Here is an 18,172-nt window from a genome sequence, read left to right as displayed (position 1 = left end):
AGGGAACAGTTCAAAAGCCGTAATCTGTCATGGTAGTGGATACATAAGTGCCCATGGCATGGGTAGATTACATGGCTGGGAGGTACCATTAATGCTGAACAATAAATACAAGTTGTGGAGCAAACATGTGCTGCCATCGAGGCAATTCCCTTTTTCAGGGATGATCTTATCTATTTCAGCCATAGACTGTATATAAAATGGACATCATCTTGCTTGGCTCGAAGTGAGGCTGCTTCCCCTGGTGGCTGGCTGCAGTATAGGTCTAAAATGCTGTCTCCCCCATTCATTTGAATGGGGATGCGGTCAAACTTTAAAAAACAAATACATGCTGTACGAATGTTTCTTACATCTATATGCTGTGGTGATATGTAATTATTATTTGGCTGTTTTTTGTTCAAAGCCTCTTTTTTCTGAAAAGTTTCTTTTTCGTTAGTTATTAGAGGTTAAAATCTGGGTTTTACATCCGGATTCACTTTGATTGATAGCTGCCGTAGAGAGAAACTCCATAGGACCTCGGGACGGTATGCTGTAGGGCGGAGCTTGTTACCGTGGAAAAACACAAATTCCCTACTGCGCAAACTCTGGCTGCAGAACATTTAAAAGATGTCAGCTTTCTGGAACAGGATATTTTGGCCTCATCCTTACAATGGGAAAAGGCTGAGCGATGCTGTCCATAATATATACAGTCTATGATTTCAGCGAAACGATGCCAAACCACAATCTACATGTATTACAACAGCATGGCTCTGTAGATGCTAACTTGTGCTAAAATCCTTTGAAAACATTTGGTATATTATAATCAAACAATAACAATAAAGGAAACAACAGACTGTTGAGCTGCTGAATTTCTGTATCAGGGAAGAATGGGACAACATTCATTTTCACACCTCTAGAAACTGTTCTCCCTGGTCCCCAAAGATTTACAGGGTGTTGTTAAAAGCAGAGATGATGCAACACAATCATAAACATGCATGTTCCAACTTTTTCAAAGCATATTGTGGCATCAAATGAGCCTATACACTTTTCATAGAATGTTAGCATCACAATGTTTTTGGAATCAAGGTTGTACTGCAGCAAAGGGTGATTTTTGGTTGGTTCCTGGCTCAAGACACATCCTCACCCTATATCACAGCAATGAAGAGGAGAGTATGATTTACAGGTTGACTTATTTATTTCATAATTTCTGTTTGTTAATTATAAGAATGGTTCCAAAAACAGTATTGTTTTTCATTAGACATTAATCACACCAATGGTCCTTGGGAGCTTATGCTTACACAAAGGATTCAATGTGTAACAAAAAAAAAGAGAAAAACGTAACAATAAAGGAGAGGGCAGAGACAAGTGAAAAATATATGCATTTTTTGATGACTCTGCACTCATACCTTTGCTTAATTACTTCATTAATTATCCTGCCAAGAAAAAGAAATAGAGGATATTTAACAAGCAGTCATTAGTTAATCTTCAGTTACAATGCACAGGCAGGAAGGTCAATACCATAAGTCATTTTAAATGAAATACATGAACAGATACAACAGCCTCTGAGGGTATGTGCAGATGGATTCAAACACCGCCTCCAACTGTAATTTGTCATTTTGATGCAGGCACTGCAATGGACTCCTATGGTTTTACAGATTCCTACAGCAATCACAACAGGCTCTCACAACAGTTTCCTGATAAAGGTTATGTACATGCTAATTTTGTAACACAACTCTCATACAGTTCTTATTACATATTTTTAAATATGTCGTTAGAAGCACATATGGGTGATATGTTGTCTAAGGTTTCATACACAGGGCTTGTAATAGCCTTTGTGTTGCAATCTGCCATTTGCACCCTGAGGTGTTACACAACAGACACGAACTTTGAGTTTAAGTTAAATAAAGTGCCCTAAGCCACAGAGTACACAGTGTACGATTTGAATCTGACTGACCAAAGTTTGTATTTTGTCAGTCCTTCAGCAGACAAGCTAACAACAACAAGCTGGAGCAATGTTGATTGATTGGTGTGCCATTTCACAGAGAAGTAGTCAACAATAATCTGATTATTGATTATTGAGACATTTATTTTACAGGAGACTTGCTCAATATATCCTGTTTCCAGATTCTCAAATGTCAGGGTCTGACCTTTATCTTACATATCTACTGCATATATCTGATATGTAACAACATTTATATAATTTAAAATTCAATATTAGAATGATGGCTGGACAAAATCACATTTTATGGTATCTCAATGGACACTGTTAAGACATTTTCTCTGTGATGATCTATCAGTAACATTTATTTTAGAAATAATACATCACAAGAGTAACAATTTCTGAGCAGTAAATAGGAAATTTGATACCTTTCTTATGAGTTGAACCCAGATACTGTTACTTAACTCCTTGAGAGTCTTCTATCTCATTTGGCGTACAAAGACTCCTGGAATGTTAGACTGTGAAAAATGCACCTGATGCTTTCTCCACAGCCTGGGAAAATTAAGACACATTTGTTGGCCACATTTGAAGGAGCCTTAGAAATGGGACACCCTTTAAAGTGTGGCTGATACACATTCAGTCTTCAAAGATGCCTTTACAATGGGCCAAACTATTTACTTTTGAGCCCTGACTATGTCAACTTTGTTATCGTTCTACCACTTAAATATGACTCTCCACGTAGCATATTCTATTGTTTGTTGCTGTTGTCCGATCTTTGTCACCTCCTGCTGCTGTTGTCGCAGCAGGATATGTGTTGACTTGGTTCCCGCTGACATCTGCCCAGCTGATGTAACCAGTGATAAATTTCTCTTTCCAGGAGTTGATGGATAGAAATTTGTAGCTAGTTGTAAGCAAGGAGCCAGATGGCACCCAGGTTGACTTGTTTGCTAATGGAGAGCATAAATTGAACTTTGTTTACTCTTTGTGTCGGAGGGCTGAAAGAAAATAGTCCAGATAGGGACCCAGTGCCAACTGGCAGTTGAGGCAGGTGGAGTTTGTCTGTCAATGGAATTTTTCAGTTAACTTTTCACTCACTGTTCAAAATAAATAAATAGATAAATAAAGCATCATCCATCTGTCAACACAATAAACCATATATTAATTTTTGGTTTCAAGAATACAGTGTAATTATTTTTTGATCAAACTAGCCAGAAAATCAATGTCAAATCTGTTGTACGCTGCATGGGAGGAAAAATGATTTCAGCACCATGCAGTGCTCACTGCTGTTTCTGATGCCTAACATTTTCTGCTATAGGTCGTTTCAATATTACAAGGCATTTTGTTCAATGTAATAACTGGTTAGCCTTGTACGTCAGTATTTTACCACACCTGCAGTGCAGAAATTGTCTTGTTTTCCGGCATCTTCATCATGGTCTTTAATGACCTCAAATATCTTGACACTTCCCTTCTCACACAAAAGTCTGCAACTTTGTACCTGCTCCATCTCTGTTTCTCTCTCTCCTTGTATTGTATTCCAAAGATAATTGATCTGTTCTGCATGTGAAATCACATTCAGTAATAAGATCCCCTGGGGTAGGATTACTTTGTTTTGGCAGTGTTCAGAAAATTCAGAATGATATGGCAACAAAAGGGCAATATGAAAATTCTACTCATTCATCACACACTCATCAGTGTTTCACTGAGACAAGTGGCCAAACCCCAGCAGACATCAAGAAGAAAAGAGCAAAAAAGTTAAACAAGGACATTAGAATATCCCTGAAATGGGGTTAGAGCTGGGGCATGTGCCTCTGTGAGGGCTTATATTTGAATCTGCACACAGACGTACACCTGTGACTGGATATTAGTGCCCAAGGCAACACAAGAACAGTCTGTAAGAAAAATGAGTAAATTATGGATGCAGGGGGATACAAATGGAGTGTTTGGTGTAGTCAGAGTTAATGTAGCCTGCAGACTCTTGAAACTAAATTCCTGCCTGTGAAATTATTAAATATAGGCACAAACACAGAGACAAGTCCATTAAGCTAAGTTATTCCTTGTATCCTTGTGGAGATATACTCCTGGACGAGTCCTGAAGATTCAAGTGGTACCCTTGGCATACTTTGGCTTTTTACTTATTAAGGGCATACCTTTTGTTTCAGAAGTAAAAAGGTAAACCCTGTAAAATTCTCTCGTGACTTAAGACTCAGCCTAACATACTTTAAGTATACCAGATCAAGCCCCAAAATATTTCTCCAGCCACGTTGTTTCTTTCCTTTTTTTAATTCTTCAGGGTTATATTTTTAGCTTTCTACATCATCAAGTAGCCTACACTATTGAAGCTCCTTTGCATACCATATGTTTCCTATTTATTGGCCTCAATAAAATATATCAGAAACTCTAAAAATGTTATGACATTTGGGTTCTCTTTGATATTTTCAAAATGTTGAACAAAAGGTATTATATTCAAAATGCGCATAGCATTCAAAATGTTCAATTAAATTCAAAATTTCAACCATGGATCACTCAGTTGTGTCTGATGATACACATCAAACACAGAGAGAGATATTTTTGACTTATTTTAATCGAGATGAGTGGAATTATGGCCCATGCTGCACTGAGAACACGTATTGAAGAAATAAGGTCTGCTGAGTTTTTCTCTGTGATGATGGACAAAAATGTGAGAATGCTTTAGTTCTGTTTAATCAGTAGCACACATAAACCTGAGACGATATGTGGACATAGTATGAATGACAAGTTCGTTCTTTGGGCAAAATAGATTTTGGGTTTAAATCTCAATTAAAGCTCCTTCATTTTGTGTTTAGTGTGAAGACATCAAGAGGGTTAAACTCAGGTATTCACACAATTTATTCATGCATGGTATGAGAAACATGGTATTAGGTCACTGTTATGCTGCTGTCACTGTCAGAATATTAAAGTCTAAGAAAGATTTCCATTACTTTCAATCACACCAACCACAAGAAACTATTCAGTATATAGGTATGATGAGTGAACATGAAATATAAAGGGGATAGATCTAGCACTATGCAAGATTAAGTTCAGACAGACAGACAGATGTACACAAACTCATTCACACATAGGACCAAACACATGATCCCTTTTGGCTTATGCTTGGTAGAGAAAGCAATATCCTCCTCCTGTTTTCCTCCATCCTTTATTTCTCTAAACAAAGATCCAAGGTGCTTAAAACCTTTACTTGACAGAAGGTGAGCCTTTGAGCAAAGTGCTTCTTTTGGCTGACCTTCAAGTGTTAGACTGAGGTTATTTCACAAGTTGAAAAAAAAGCTGTCGGTTGAGCATTGCTGAGTTTCCTTTGAAAGGAGAAAACTGTCAAGTTTGTGCTAGCAGGGAAACAGAAAAACAGTGGATAGGAACCTAATTCAGACTACAGATATATGAGAGATAGAACCCAAATACAGCCTGCATAAATACTGAACAGAGATCTCAAATGCAGACTACAGAAATAATGAACATGGCAACCAAATTCAGACTACGGCTATATGAGATATAGAACCCAAATACAGTCTGCTTCAGTACTGAGCAGAGGTCCCAAAAGCAGACAACAAAAAACTTAACATATGACTCAAATTCAGACGACAGAAATAGTAAGACAGGACCCAAATCTACACTACAGAAATACTGGAGATAGGACCCAAATGCAGATTATTGAGGTAGAGCTGGTGCAACTTAATTATGTCATTGCCAAAAGGAAATACATGTAAGGCTGTTGGTATTGTGATGGGTCACAAAAGGTCACACCAAGCGGCAACCTCCAGTCTCAAAATATGAAGCGTTATTAAGTGAACTGTTATAAACTGCAGTTCATTGAGTCCACTTGAGGCTGGCTGCAGAAACACCGGAAACCACATACACACCCATTCACATAAGACGATCTTTGCAGCAATAATAAACAAATTTACAGCCTGGTTAAAAAAAATTGCTTAGGTCTGAATAGCTCATTTTTTTTATCAGCACACACTGTACAGGGTGAATTTTTTTACAGTGCGACAGTTCAGAAGATATTAAGATTACGTTTAGGGACATGTCTGACTTGACTGACAGGCGGGAACACTGTAGGCAAGGAGACTCAAAGCCCGCCTCTTGACCACACACTCACTCGACAGAAGTTAGGTTGCCTTCAGCAATTCCAATATGGCATCCGCCGACGATTGGCTTCAAAACAGCTCTTCAGAAACAGATGGGTGATGTCACGGAGACTCTGTCCCTAAATTATGTCTATGGATCAAACCCATGAAAAGCAGTCCAAACAGCCAAACAATTCTGACATCTAAGCTGAGTCTGAAGTACCACAAATGGGTTCAGATCCACATTAACACAACAGAAGGGCTGCGTTACTGTACAAATTGGCACAAAGATGAATTAGCCCAAAGAGAGAGGAAACACACTGACTGTATACATCAGGAGGGGGGAAGCTAAGAAGTAGCAGATGAAAAAAATCAGAACTGGCAAGCACTCACGCAGGCGAGATTCCACACAAGGACAGTAAGAGAAGTAAAACAAGGGCAGAGCTGAGGTGTAAAAAAAGCACATTAATGACAGATGAATTATATGACATAAAAAACAACTAAGTGAGGAGAGTGAAATTTAAGACACCATTTATTTTAAGTCATGTTATTTATGTCCCTTTTTATTGCTTGTTTAGTTTGTTTTTATATAGAATTAACACTTTAACAACAGCAGAACTCTGTGAGACAGTTACTTCAGACATTTTATTTGAAGCAACTTATAATGTGTGACATACAGTGCAATATTGTTTTGTTTGTGTCGTTACGGATTCTATACATTCAATAACTGCAAACAATAATCATCTCTCGTCCATCTGGCAGTTGTTTTATTACTTTTTTGGGTAACAAACATGAAGCTCTACTTCCAAGTTTTATCTGTCCTGTTATGCATAACAAAGCTGCAGTGTTTCCCAACACATTTTGCCGTCTTACATAAACATTGACTGCAGTACAGAGCAATATTCCTAATTACTGTGTACACAGAGGTAAGAAGGTGTGAGATATCTTTCTTTCTGCTTTCTCCTCCCAACAGTAAATTGGTGAATAATAAACCTTTCACAAACATAAAGCTGATGTTTCCTGGGTGACTTATCTCGCTCATGAACTTTGTTATGTCTCATATACGGACTGCTATCATTAAGTGTCTTCTGTTTGAAGGAAAGTCTATAGGTAATTGCAAATGGTCCATACATTAGTGTTGTGTGTTTTCCTGCGGCATGTATCTGGAGAAATTGATGCTCATGAAATGCTTTTAATGCTCTTTTCCTCCTCATCTGAGCACAAGGTGTAGGATGTAATGGATGGCAGGTACGATGAAGGTGATGATGAAGGGGATGGTGTCTGGCTGGATAGCAGCAGGATCTGCTTAATATCCTGCCGCTTCTCTGCAAGAAGCTCCTCTTCCTCCTAGGTTTGGGGCTGCATTCACAATCAGAAAAGAAATAAAGAGCACAAAAACTGTCTGCTGCAGCCATTCTGAAGGACTAAATGAACAATTGAATGACTTTGATTCTGTCAGCTAAATGCTTTATTAAGTGAGAAAACATTTCCTCAAGTTGCTGGATGACTGACTACTGACTGTTCTCATTATCCTTTTTCATAAAGTTTGCACAGATCCCAAATCTGATTCAATCCCTTTTTAGGTCTTTCTTTAGAATCCAGGAAATCCCACACCATGCACTTTACAGATTCTTTATGTCAGCATTTAGAGGCAATTTAGTTTCATTCTACTGATTTTATAGTGCCACCATTTCAGACTCAGTACAATGGGCCTCAATTAGGAAAAATCTGATTTGGTCTCAATTTTTGCTCCCAACCTATTCAAAATGTCTCACAGTGTTAAAGTTAAAAGTGAGAGGAATGTCGGTAACAGTCATAGCATTTCAGGCTTTTCAGACATTATTAATTAAAATGCTCTGCACAGGTGTTGTCATTTCTTCTGGCTGATTAAACCTGTGCTCATGTTGAAGATGGCTGGATCATGTAAGGGTAACCAAACAGCATGAACCAACATGAAAGAAAGAGTGTTGCTCTGCTGCAGATGCCACAAATCTAGCAAAGTGTGAGGGAATTGTCAATCCAGCGCAGTCTGATCATGCTCACAGCATCCTGAAAAGACCTGTAATTGGGCAGAATAAGTGAAGCACCTGTGTAGGTGGACTGTGGGGGTGTGGGGCATTTAAAAGGTAGTTTCATCTCTACTGAGAACAAAAAGGCAATAATGTATCTGCAGGAAGTCGACAGGGTTTTTGATCAATAACAGTGACTCAACCAACACTTAAATGTGGAGCCGGTCGAGGCTTTCAGAGACAATTTCCTGCCTGAATTTCGTTTTAAAATGAGTTTCTGAACACCAGGAGGAGGACGTTTGCTTCAAAGGAAGGGGCACTTACAGAAAAATGCTTTCCACAATTCTGTACCACTCACAGACAAAATCACACGTGTTCATTAAATGTTTAATTCTTCATGAGGTAGACTTTGCTCACACTGCACTGCCTTCACAAATGTCATGTTCTCAGGATTCTGTTCTTTCCTTTTTCGTGTAGTTCATGACAGTTTTTTTTCTTAACTTTTAGTTAGAAGCTGGAACATCTGTTTTATCCTTTCATTAATATCTAGTTCATACCTAATGAAACCATCAAAAAGTCAAACACACACTAAAAATCATGCAGAATTGCCCAGGCCTCTGCAAAAAAGGGAAAAACCATTAGTAGTTTTGGCATTCCCTAACAACTGTTAGTCAAATAAATTTAAACAAGCACATGAAAAATTACACAATGCATCTACAGTAGGAACAGCGAAGGAAGTTACTAACCATAGACCTTTCTGGAGTCCCTAAGCTCCCTTGTCTCGTAGGCTCCTCTGTATGCTGCCATAGACGGCCCTTCTGCTATGGAGGTACCAACGGCTACAACTACTACTATCTGTCTCACCACTATCATCTCTCTCTCACTTTTCATCTTCTCTGTCCCTCTTTTCAACTCCAACTCAGTCAAAGCAGATGGCTGTCTAACATGAGTCAGGTTCTGCCCAGGGTTTCTGCCTGTTAAAATTAAGTTTTCCTTGCAGCTCATGGTGGATTAGGATGAGATCAGACTGACTCCTGTCTGTAAGATGGGACTGGATCTTACCCTGTCTTGATGTTGGATCTTTGTTAATAATGTAACATAGAGTAAAAATTTCAACATATGGTTTAATTCTTATTTGCTCTTTAGCACAAAGAAAACTAAACTTTAAGTAACTGTTCTCAAAACTTTTCTGTATGCAATATTTCATCCACTTCTCAGTATTCAGATAACTGTCTAATCTGTTTCATAACGTCTTGACTCATTCAAGTGTGCTATGCATCTCTATTCTTAGGCTCCACGTAAAAATGTACAGTCTGTACTCTGGGTCTGGGTTTTGACATTACAAGTGCTTTGGGCTTCTGTTTGTAGTCCAAGTAGTATCGACTACTTATGACTCAACAGGTTTTGTTGTAAGAGGGTAAAACGGTTTGTGAAAAGACTGAAAGCAAGAGCAGAGCAATCCTATGTAATTATTTCCAGGTTCTCATTGGCGGTAGTCTGACAGCTATCTATTTATTTCTTTACACAGATTTCAGCACATAAAGGCAGGTAACAATCAGTTCAAGATCAACATTTAACTTGGGAAACAAATCTACTTAAAGTTGTGTTTCATTAGTCAGTAAGTGTCTGGAATGCATCAAAAGTGACAAATCTGACCTCCTTCCACAATGCCTTGATATGAATCTTGAGGAAATATTGAGAGCATGCTCTTATTTTCAAAGCAACAACATGAACCTTTTCAATGTTTTAGTCTTTAAACATGGGACTGTAGACACAGTCGATGAAAGAGGACTGGAATCAGCACAAATATGCGTTTTCCTGTGACAGAGCCACTATACGGTAAAAGGACTGTACCTCTGTGGAACTTTCTTTAGTCCCCTGACCACTCAAAGCTCTTTAATATTATATGTTACAGTCATACCACATTCATACTCTGATGGCAAAGGATGCCTTGTAGCGCCTTGTGACTACCCCTATTGCTGTTAACTAATCTTGTTCACATGCACACACTCACACACCACTTGAAGCAATTTGAGGTTCTGTGTTTTGCCCAAGGACAAATCATTAAGTGGACTGTGGAACGCCAAGTCTAAACCGCCAACCTTTATTTACAAAAGTAAATACATTGAAATTTAAATATAATATATTAAAATGATGAGGTGTGTGCGTCAGTAAATCAGTGTGTCGGTGTGCTCTTTGTTGGGTGAGTGGAATGATGTGTATAGCATGTTAGATGGAGAAAATAAATGACAACCAGGCCAAAGCCAATCAAATCAAAGATGATGCTGCGTGAGGATCTCAGATGAGAATGATAAGAAAGAAGAAGAGGGTATGCCTGCTTGGATATAAACCTGGGAGGCTGGCAGGAGTCCATGCTTTTCAACAAAACCTTACTTAAACCTACTCAAACCAAAGCTCTCTTTTTGTTCTTGACATATTGACAAGTTTTTTTTACAGGCAAGTGACAAATTAAAATCATTCAACACACCACAAAAATGGAAGTATTTGATGTTTCCTTTGCATTATCTGTAGATCCATGAGGAAAATACTGCAACTCTTACATTTATGGAGATAGAAGCCAGCAATCTCAGACCAGCAGGTTATGACTACTTGGCACTTTGCATGGTTTTAGACAGCCCTCATGAATAAATATCTTTTCAACCTTATCACATATTTTAACATCATTAAAGACTATGAACCATCATGCCTTTTAGCTTGAACAGGCTTAACGTATATGGTTTCAACTCTCATATTCTCTTTCATGACACACCACCAGTGCATCCATCCATGTTCTGCAACCTATTTCAACACACTGTCTCCATCATGATTGCAAAATTCCATTTCATATGTGTACACAACTGGTTTTATGAACAGATATGTGTTTGTGACTCATATAGTTCAAATGCATGATGAGGCAGGGACTTAACAGTCATGAAAACAGCATTCCAGGAGACACTTGGAATCAAAAGGTGCACTGCACTGTACATAAGTTGAATGTGCTTAATGAGGCCGAGATGCTGTTTCACACATGCTTGCTAAGACACACTGTGGAACACACAGTGCTCCTGATGTCATTTTCATAAATCACATTCCTCCAGGTCTAGATTTAAGAGTTGAGCAGATTCTAAAATCCATTTTGATTTCCACAGTGGCACGGGGTAATAAATCATTAAGCACACTCCCTTATGCATCCTCTTAAAGAGCAGGGAACACCGGCTCGTAAATCTCCCGTGACTTTGCCATCCTCCTCTCCTCGGTCTAGGGTAAAAAACAAAGCCCTCACTATTCTTCTCTGGCATGATTCACCCAGGCACTTTTAGCCTTTTCATGTCTGAGGAGCGGTTGTTTTGTACAATCGGACAATCCAAACAAGACCTCAAAGCACCAACCAGTATTTATGGAAAACATACTCTGATTATCCCTCTCTGACTCCTGTCTTATATTTCAACATAGAGTAAACTCTGGAAGGTTTGAAAAACGGGAGCTAAACAATTTTCAAAAGTACAAATGTGGGACGGAGGAAAATTACATGACTGTTTGACAGCATGAAGAGTGCATGCAAGAATACTTTAAATATGCCGGTATTGCTGTGCTAGGACCATAAGCGGAGTGACCACGGGGGGAAAGGGTGCGGCTGCCCCAGGGCCCACGTTCAGCAGGGGCCCTGGCCTACTTTTTGACAGGACCGGAACAGCCGATGTCTGTCACTGTCCACAGTTGGTGTTGTAATTAAAAAACATTAACACACACACACACACACACACACACACACACACACACACACACACACACACACACACACACACACACACACACACACATCTATTTTCAATTTAAAGCAACCTCCCGTTGTCGTTCAGTTAATAATCCTCAGAAATCCATATACACACTGACACACCTGTAAACGCACATGCTCAATATTCAGAGGCTGTAGTCCTTGTTGAGGCAGTCACTGGTTCGACTCCTGGCCTGCATCATTTGCTGCATGTCTTCCCCCACTCTCCACTCCCCATGTTTCCTGTCTCTCTTCAGCTGTCCTATCAATAAAGGCAAAAATGCTCCAAATATAACTTTAAAAAACAACAACAACAATAAACAACGACCATTTTTTGCCCTGATTCCTTATCTACCTTACCCTTTTGCATGTTTGCATATTATACAAGTATGGATAATGAGATACAAAAGCCCTGATAACAAGTAATATAGTTTAACTTCCAAAGTTTGTAACTCAAGAAATTATTCTTGGATAATACATTACAAAATCATTTTTTCACTGAAAGTCAAACAAAGGGGAAACAGATATGTAGATACGATTTAAGACTACAAATGGATTAAATTTATTCTCACTTGCTTCCCATGACTTTTCTAACAAAGCACCCCATTATCATGATCATGCCATTATCACAGTGCTGAAGGCAGAACATTGTGATGTTATTTAATTTAACAGTCATAAATCAGAGACTTGATCCCCGTTGATCTCAAAGGAAAAATGGTTTGGACGAGCACCAAATTGTTTAATACCATTTGTTATCTTTAAGGTCCTTTCAGTCATAAATTTTTGATTCCCTCAAATGTTCCATTAAGTGTATGCCATTTACAAGAGGAACACCTTGTCCTTATTTTAATGGGATATTCAACCATTCACACATTAATCGCAGACACTCAAAATCCCACCAGTCAAAGTTTATGACAAAGAACATCAGTGTGAAAAGATGTTTTCCATACACAGCATGAAACTCTTGTTCCATTTGAACCAGCGCTCTCATTTGTAATTTATTTATTATAGGATAGCAGCATCTCGGTTTCAAGGGGTCCCATGTAACCTGCTAGAAAAAATACACAGGATTAAAAGTCAACACGGTTCCTTGTTACAGAATACTTTCCAGTCTGTTTCTTTTCTTATAAGTTAGTTATTGGGACAAAGCTGAGCAAAAGTAATTAGCTTTTATTAAATTTATGTTTTTTCTTAATCTATGAGCAAAACTGCTTCCATGAAAATTACCTTGAACCATAAAATGTGATTATATGACACCTTCTGACCTCCTCTGTCTGGTTCTTAATTAAGCCTGATCAGACTTTAAAGTGCTTTTATTCATCAATCATTACAAGTACTTGCACCACCATATTAATTTAACTTTTATATCCAAACTTCCAATCCCTTTGTTATCCTGGCCCTTTGCATCTGCTGGCAGCATGTTATCAACTAACAGGGGTGAAATATATGTCAGTATCTCAGTACGTTGTCTCAATTATGAGGGGCTTTTATGATTATAAATGATTCTGCAGCATTGTAGAGGTAGCATGTGGTATACATACCTACATTTGCATATAAATAAACCCCTTATGATTGACTGAAATAAGTGAAACATATTCAGAGCTTATCTAAGACACATGGTCCGAAGTACAAGTGAATAAGGGAATGTCTGTCATGTCTATGTTGGAAATACTTACTGATCAGTGGCCTGTTGCACCAGCTCTGCATGAGTTGCGTCTTAAATTAGGGTGTAAAGTCCAGCCTAAACTATCTTTGGTGGTTTCACCACGGAGACATAAGGTTCATCTTAACTTGTAGGCCGTAACATCCAAACTAATTAAAATATTGTGGGAGGTATGACGTTTTCACACAGTTTGGCCAATCAGTGGTCACCTTTTTTCTTGATGGGGTGTGCTTACTCCTGTTAGCCTCATTGTCTGTAAACAAGCTTACAGCTAATCATAACTGCCATGACCCCTGTTAATGGACAAAAAAGCACATAAAGGTGAGTTAAATATGAAAAAGCATGTTGATGTGGTGATAATTAATATATAGTGTAAAATAACAACAGTGACATCGAGTGGTGAAATCGACAACTACAACATACAGTAAATTAATATAGCAGTACTCTTATATTGTGCAGATGTACGATAATTATCTCCATGTAATCTAACACGGAGAGAGTGTTGTCGATATCACAGCTGGTTGAACTCTGCTTCTTCTCATCATTCAAATAGTTTCATCTTTGAAAACAGTGTGCCATGACAACCTGTCTTTAACGCAGGTCTTTACACCAACTCAGAGCTAGGTGTAAAATTTAAGATGTAACATGCCTGCGTTGGAACTATCTCAGCTGGTGCAACGCCCAAAATGTCAGTAGAGTGTAAATTCCATCCAAAATTAGAAAACTAGGCTAGGTTTGAACTTAGGCACAGCTGTTGCAACCCAGTGCAGACCTTTTTACCCATACTGTCGTTGACATTTTTAGAGTAACTAAGACCTTCAGTTTCACCTAATACTTTCCTTTTCGTGATGACTTTCCATTGCCTGATTCTGAGTCATGTCCATAACCTTAAATCAGTGGAATCCGCTGATAGCAGGCCTGACAGGAGCAAAAGCGACCACATTGACAACCTGTCTTTGCTTGAATGCTGGCTGGCTGGTGTGTAGTATCCCTTGAGAGGATAAGATAGCATTACTTAATAAGGCAGAGTCTGCTGCTACAGGCATGGTAAGGTATGGCTGTGTCTATCGGGGACCAACTTAAAAGAGGAGCTTCTCCCCTCCATTCCTGCAGCGGTATACGGTCTGATGCAGCAAGCTGTAAGAGTTATTCCAGTTTGGTGGTTGCATTCTATAGATGGATTTCGTGTGTGAGTCTTAAGGGTGGCACAGCTTATAGCTATACCACCCAGAGTATGCCCTATCTCATCTGATCTTGGAAGCGAAGCAGGGTGGACCAGGTTGGTAATTGGAGGGAGACAGCCTGGGGTTACCGGCTGCTGAAAGCTTATAGACGGCTGTGACTCAGGAGGTAGTGCACATCGTCCAATAATCAAAAGATCAGCGATTCAAGCCCTGGCTCCTCCAGCCTGCATGTGGTACTGTCCTTGGGCAAGATTCTCAACCATTAGTTGCCTCAGAAGTAGTGTGAATGTAAATTAGATTCCAACGACTAGGTACCTTTTAAGGGGGCTTCTGCCAGTCAATTAACAATCTATAAGTACTTTATCGTCTTCCACTGTTTTATACTCTTGTCTTTAGCACTGTGTACATCATGTTCCTCTAGTTTTCTCTAGAATGTTGTTTTTTCTTTGTCAAGTGAACAAAAAAGTGTTTATTCTGGAAACAAGAAAATATAGTATATATATAGGTACAAGCAAAGATGCTAAAAAAAATTGTCTGTTAGCTGAAAAGGTTGAAATAAATTGTTGTCATTCATCCTTGAAATACTATTAAGGTCCTCTCTTTCCAAGCTGTGCACATGCATTGTTCTCGTTTTTCCTTGATGCGATAAAACAAGTTGGAAGGAATACCAATAATAGCGACCTGTCTTTCATTTCTCACTTTACAACAATTAAAAGGTTCAGTGACTATTGGCATCTTTCTGCTCTGACTTGTACATTTTTAAAACAGCGCTGTGGGCCTCCCTCCAAAAAAACAGGCAAGGTGTGGAGAGAGGATAGAAAGTGAGAGGTTCAGGGTGCCATTACAGTTAAGACTGAGTGTTTATATGTTCCCATTTTCCTATACACCCAATGCACCTAAATATATCCAATGCCATTGGTTAAGCCAAGCAATGACAGATTTCTGAAAACAGGATTACCGAAAAACATTTTATCATTCATGTTAAAGGAATTCATGTGGTAACATGAAAGCTGACATACAAAGACAGTTCCAAAGGATTTAGTTAATATTTCAGAAAAATAGATAATATATAAAAATTGTAACACTACCATGTTTAATGCAGTAAATCTTAAAGTTTTTGAGGGTCCTTGTTTTCTAGGAAAGAAATGGTTCATTTGAAATGTACTGAAAGGCTTTGCAGCTTCCCGTCATCCTTCCAGTTACATAAGAGCACTAAAGGATTCTTTTATTCAAGAAGGAGACGCACAATTTCTTTAGACCTCTGCCGTCTGCTTGGTGAAAGTTTACTAGCACTACTTCTTATGCCCTGCAGAGAAGGTCAGAGAAACTTGTAAATGGTTTCATTTCATGGCGTATGCCATTGTATGCACTACATACTTGTGCATTGCAGTGGCGGCCGGTGGAGTTTTCTCCGGGGGGGGGCTATAACTCCAAAATAACAAGCAAACATGTACTAAGGTATCACACCACAGAACTTGACACAGTCTATAATTTAAGATAGGATGTGCCTGTTTTTGTTAACCTCATCATTATGCTTACTGATCCCTATCCTGTAGCCTTCATCAAGCTGACATGAAATGTTTATTTTTCCAAACATGGCTAGTCACAGTGCATTTTCCATGTGGATCCCAGTTTGTTCATGCTTCTTTGTCTTTTCTGAAAAGTGCTCCAAATCAGTAATACCTGTCTTAATCCATGCTGGGTCATATCCTGACGTTTGACAGACGGCTCCGCTGTGACGTCGGCCCCATCCAGCTGCATTCAGCTCTGGGCGCATCTCTTGTATTGAAGAGGAGCTATTGCGCATATGCAAATTTTAACGAGAGTCTATGGCCAAAGATTTTTGCGCCCAGGGCGAAAACACGTCACCAATCAGACAACACAGATGAATGAAACAACTTTACTCATCATTAACTATATAACATTTATCTTGCTCATCTAAAAATAAAAAAAAACTACGTTCTCTGCTTGTTGCAAAGGAAACCATGGCTACTGAATCAGAGCATCTTGTGTTGGAGTTGGAGCTGATACATGTTGAGCAGCAGTTCGTCATTCTGCAGTTACTACAAGGATCCAAGGTAAGGAGGCATCAGTGGAAATGGAGAGTACAGCTAATGCATAAAATGAGGCAGAGTATGATGTCGGCGATACTGGAATTGCTGGAAATGCAGAAACACGATGCTTCTGTGTAGGTTCAGGGCTATGTGAACCTCTGGCTCAGTGGTATAAGTAAGGCTTAAAGCTGGGGTTGGTAGTCAGATTTAGACACTTTTTGTTATACTGGTTAAAATGGTCTTTATGTCCCGATAGCAATCAATATGTGTTCTTAAAAAAGACAGAACCCTGAGGAAGTGCTACATTCAAATTCATATTAGTTTTCCGTAGCTACCAACCCTAGCTTTAAGTGTGTTGATCCTGCAATGGGAACACGGAAGACAGTGCCTGCCAACCTTAATTATTCACAGCAGGGAAGCTATTGTCTGGCACTGAGGACAGAGACACAAGAACTAATCAGTGGGTGACAGTTCCCACAGGGCCTTTGGGATTCAGTTTTGTGGAATTTGATTTCTCCTCCAGGCCCCTCCCATGGAAAGTGCAACCTTCTGGGAAGGGCTTAATGAGGTTTGTGCTCCTGAGAGGAATTCATCATGGAAACATGACATTTACTGCACCTTTCTACTTGTGAATAACAAGTCTTCACAAAAAAAGCAGTTTACCTGTCTGCATGTGCTCACTGCAGAACAGACAATCAAACAACTCCATGAAATAACACATACATAGTTCAAACAGCAAGCAGAACCTCTCAGTGCATTACATAATGTGTAGCTATTAAATCTCAGAAATGGTGTCAGCATTTTTACAGCGGTCGACTTAACATAAAAACATCATTATACAGACGCAAGACATCTGCCTGTTCTGTCGTCTGATGGCAGATCTGTTAGTGTGCAGTATGTTACCATGTCGGGCCGTATGTTTGTGCATTAGCAAGCAATCATGAATGCTGTATGCTGTATGTATACATGCTAAGCTGTAAAAAGTCAGCATGTTATGTTTTCATACAGTGATATCCCCCATTGAGAAGAATGAACCTCTTGAAGTACAAGCACTTGCACAAAAAATATAAAAATATCTCATCCAGAACAAAGGGAGACCTATGCAGAAAGTGCACATCAGACTCACAATTACAGCCTCTCTATTGTCGTTGTAAATGTGACAACCTTGGCACTTTATGTTCACCTTCATAAGTGTAGTTTGCTTTCTGCTTATAGTCAAACAAACATCTGACACAATGCAATAAACACCAGACTGTTTGACTCCTGGAGTAAGTGGCTCTGGGAGCGTCCCACAACTTGGTTAAGCTGGTTCAACAGAGCCGCAAGCCCTATAGTCAGTACCACAACAGTGCACACCAACCCACTTTGTCAAACCAGGCTATCTTGGTTAGACTCTGAGTGTGCTCACATAAAAGGGGTGCTTGATGTGTTATTTGACTCTACGTCTGTTTAAAATGGACTGGTTGTGA

This window comes from Notolabrus celidotus, chromosome 19, assembly GCF_009762535.1.
Source record: "Notolabrus celidotus isolate fNotCel1 chromosome 19, fNotCel1.pri, whole genome shotgun sequence".
NCBI classification, from domain to species: Eukaryota; Metazoa; Chordata; class Actinopteri; order Labriformes; family Labridae; genus Notolabrus; species Notolabrus celidotus.
This window is presented reverse-complemented; position numbering follows the sequence as displayed.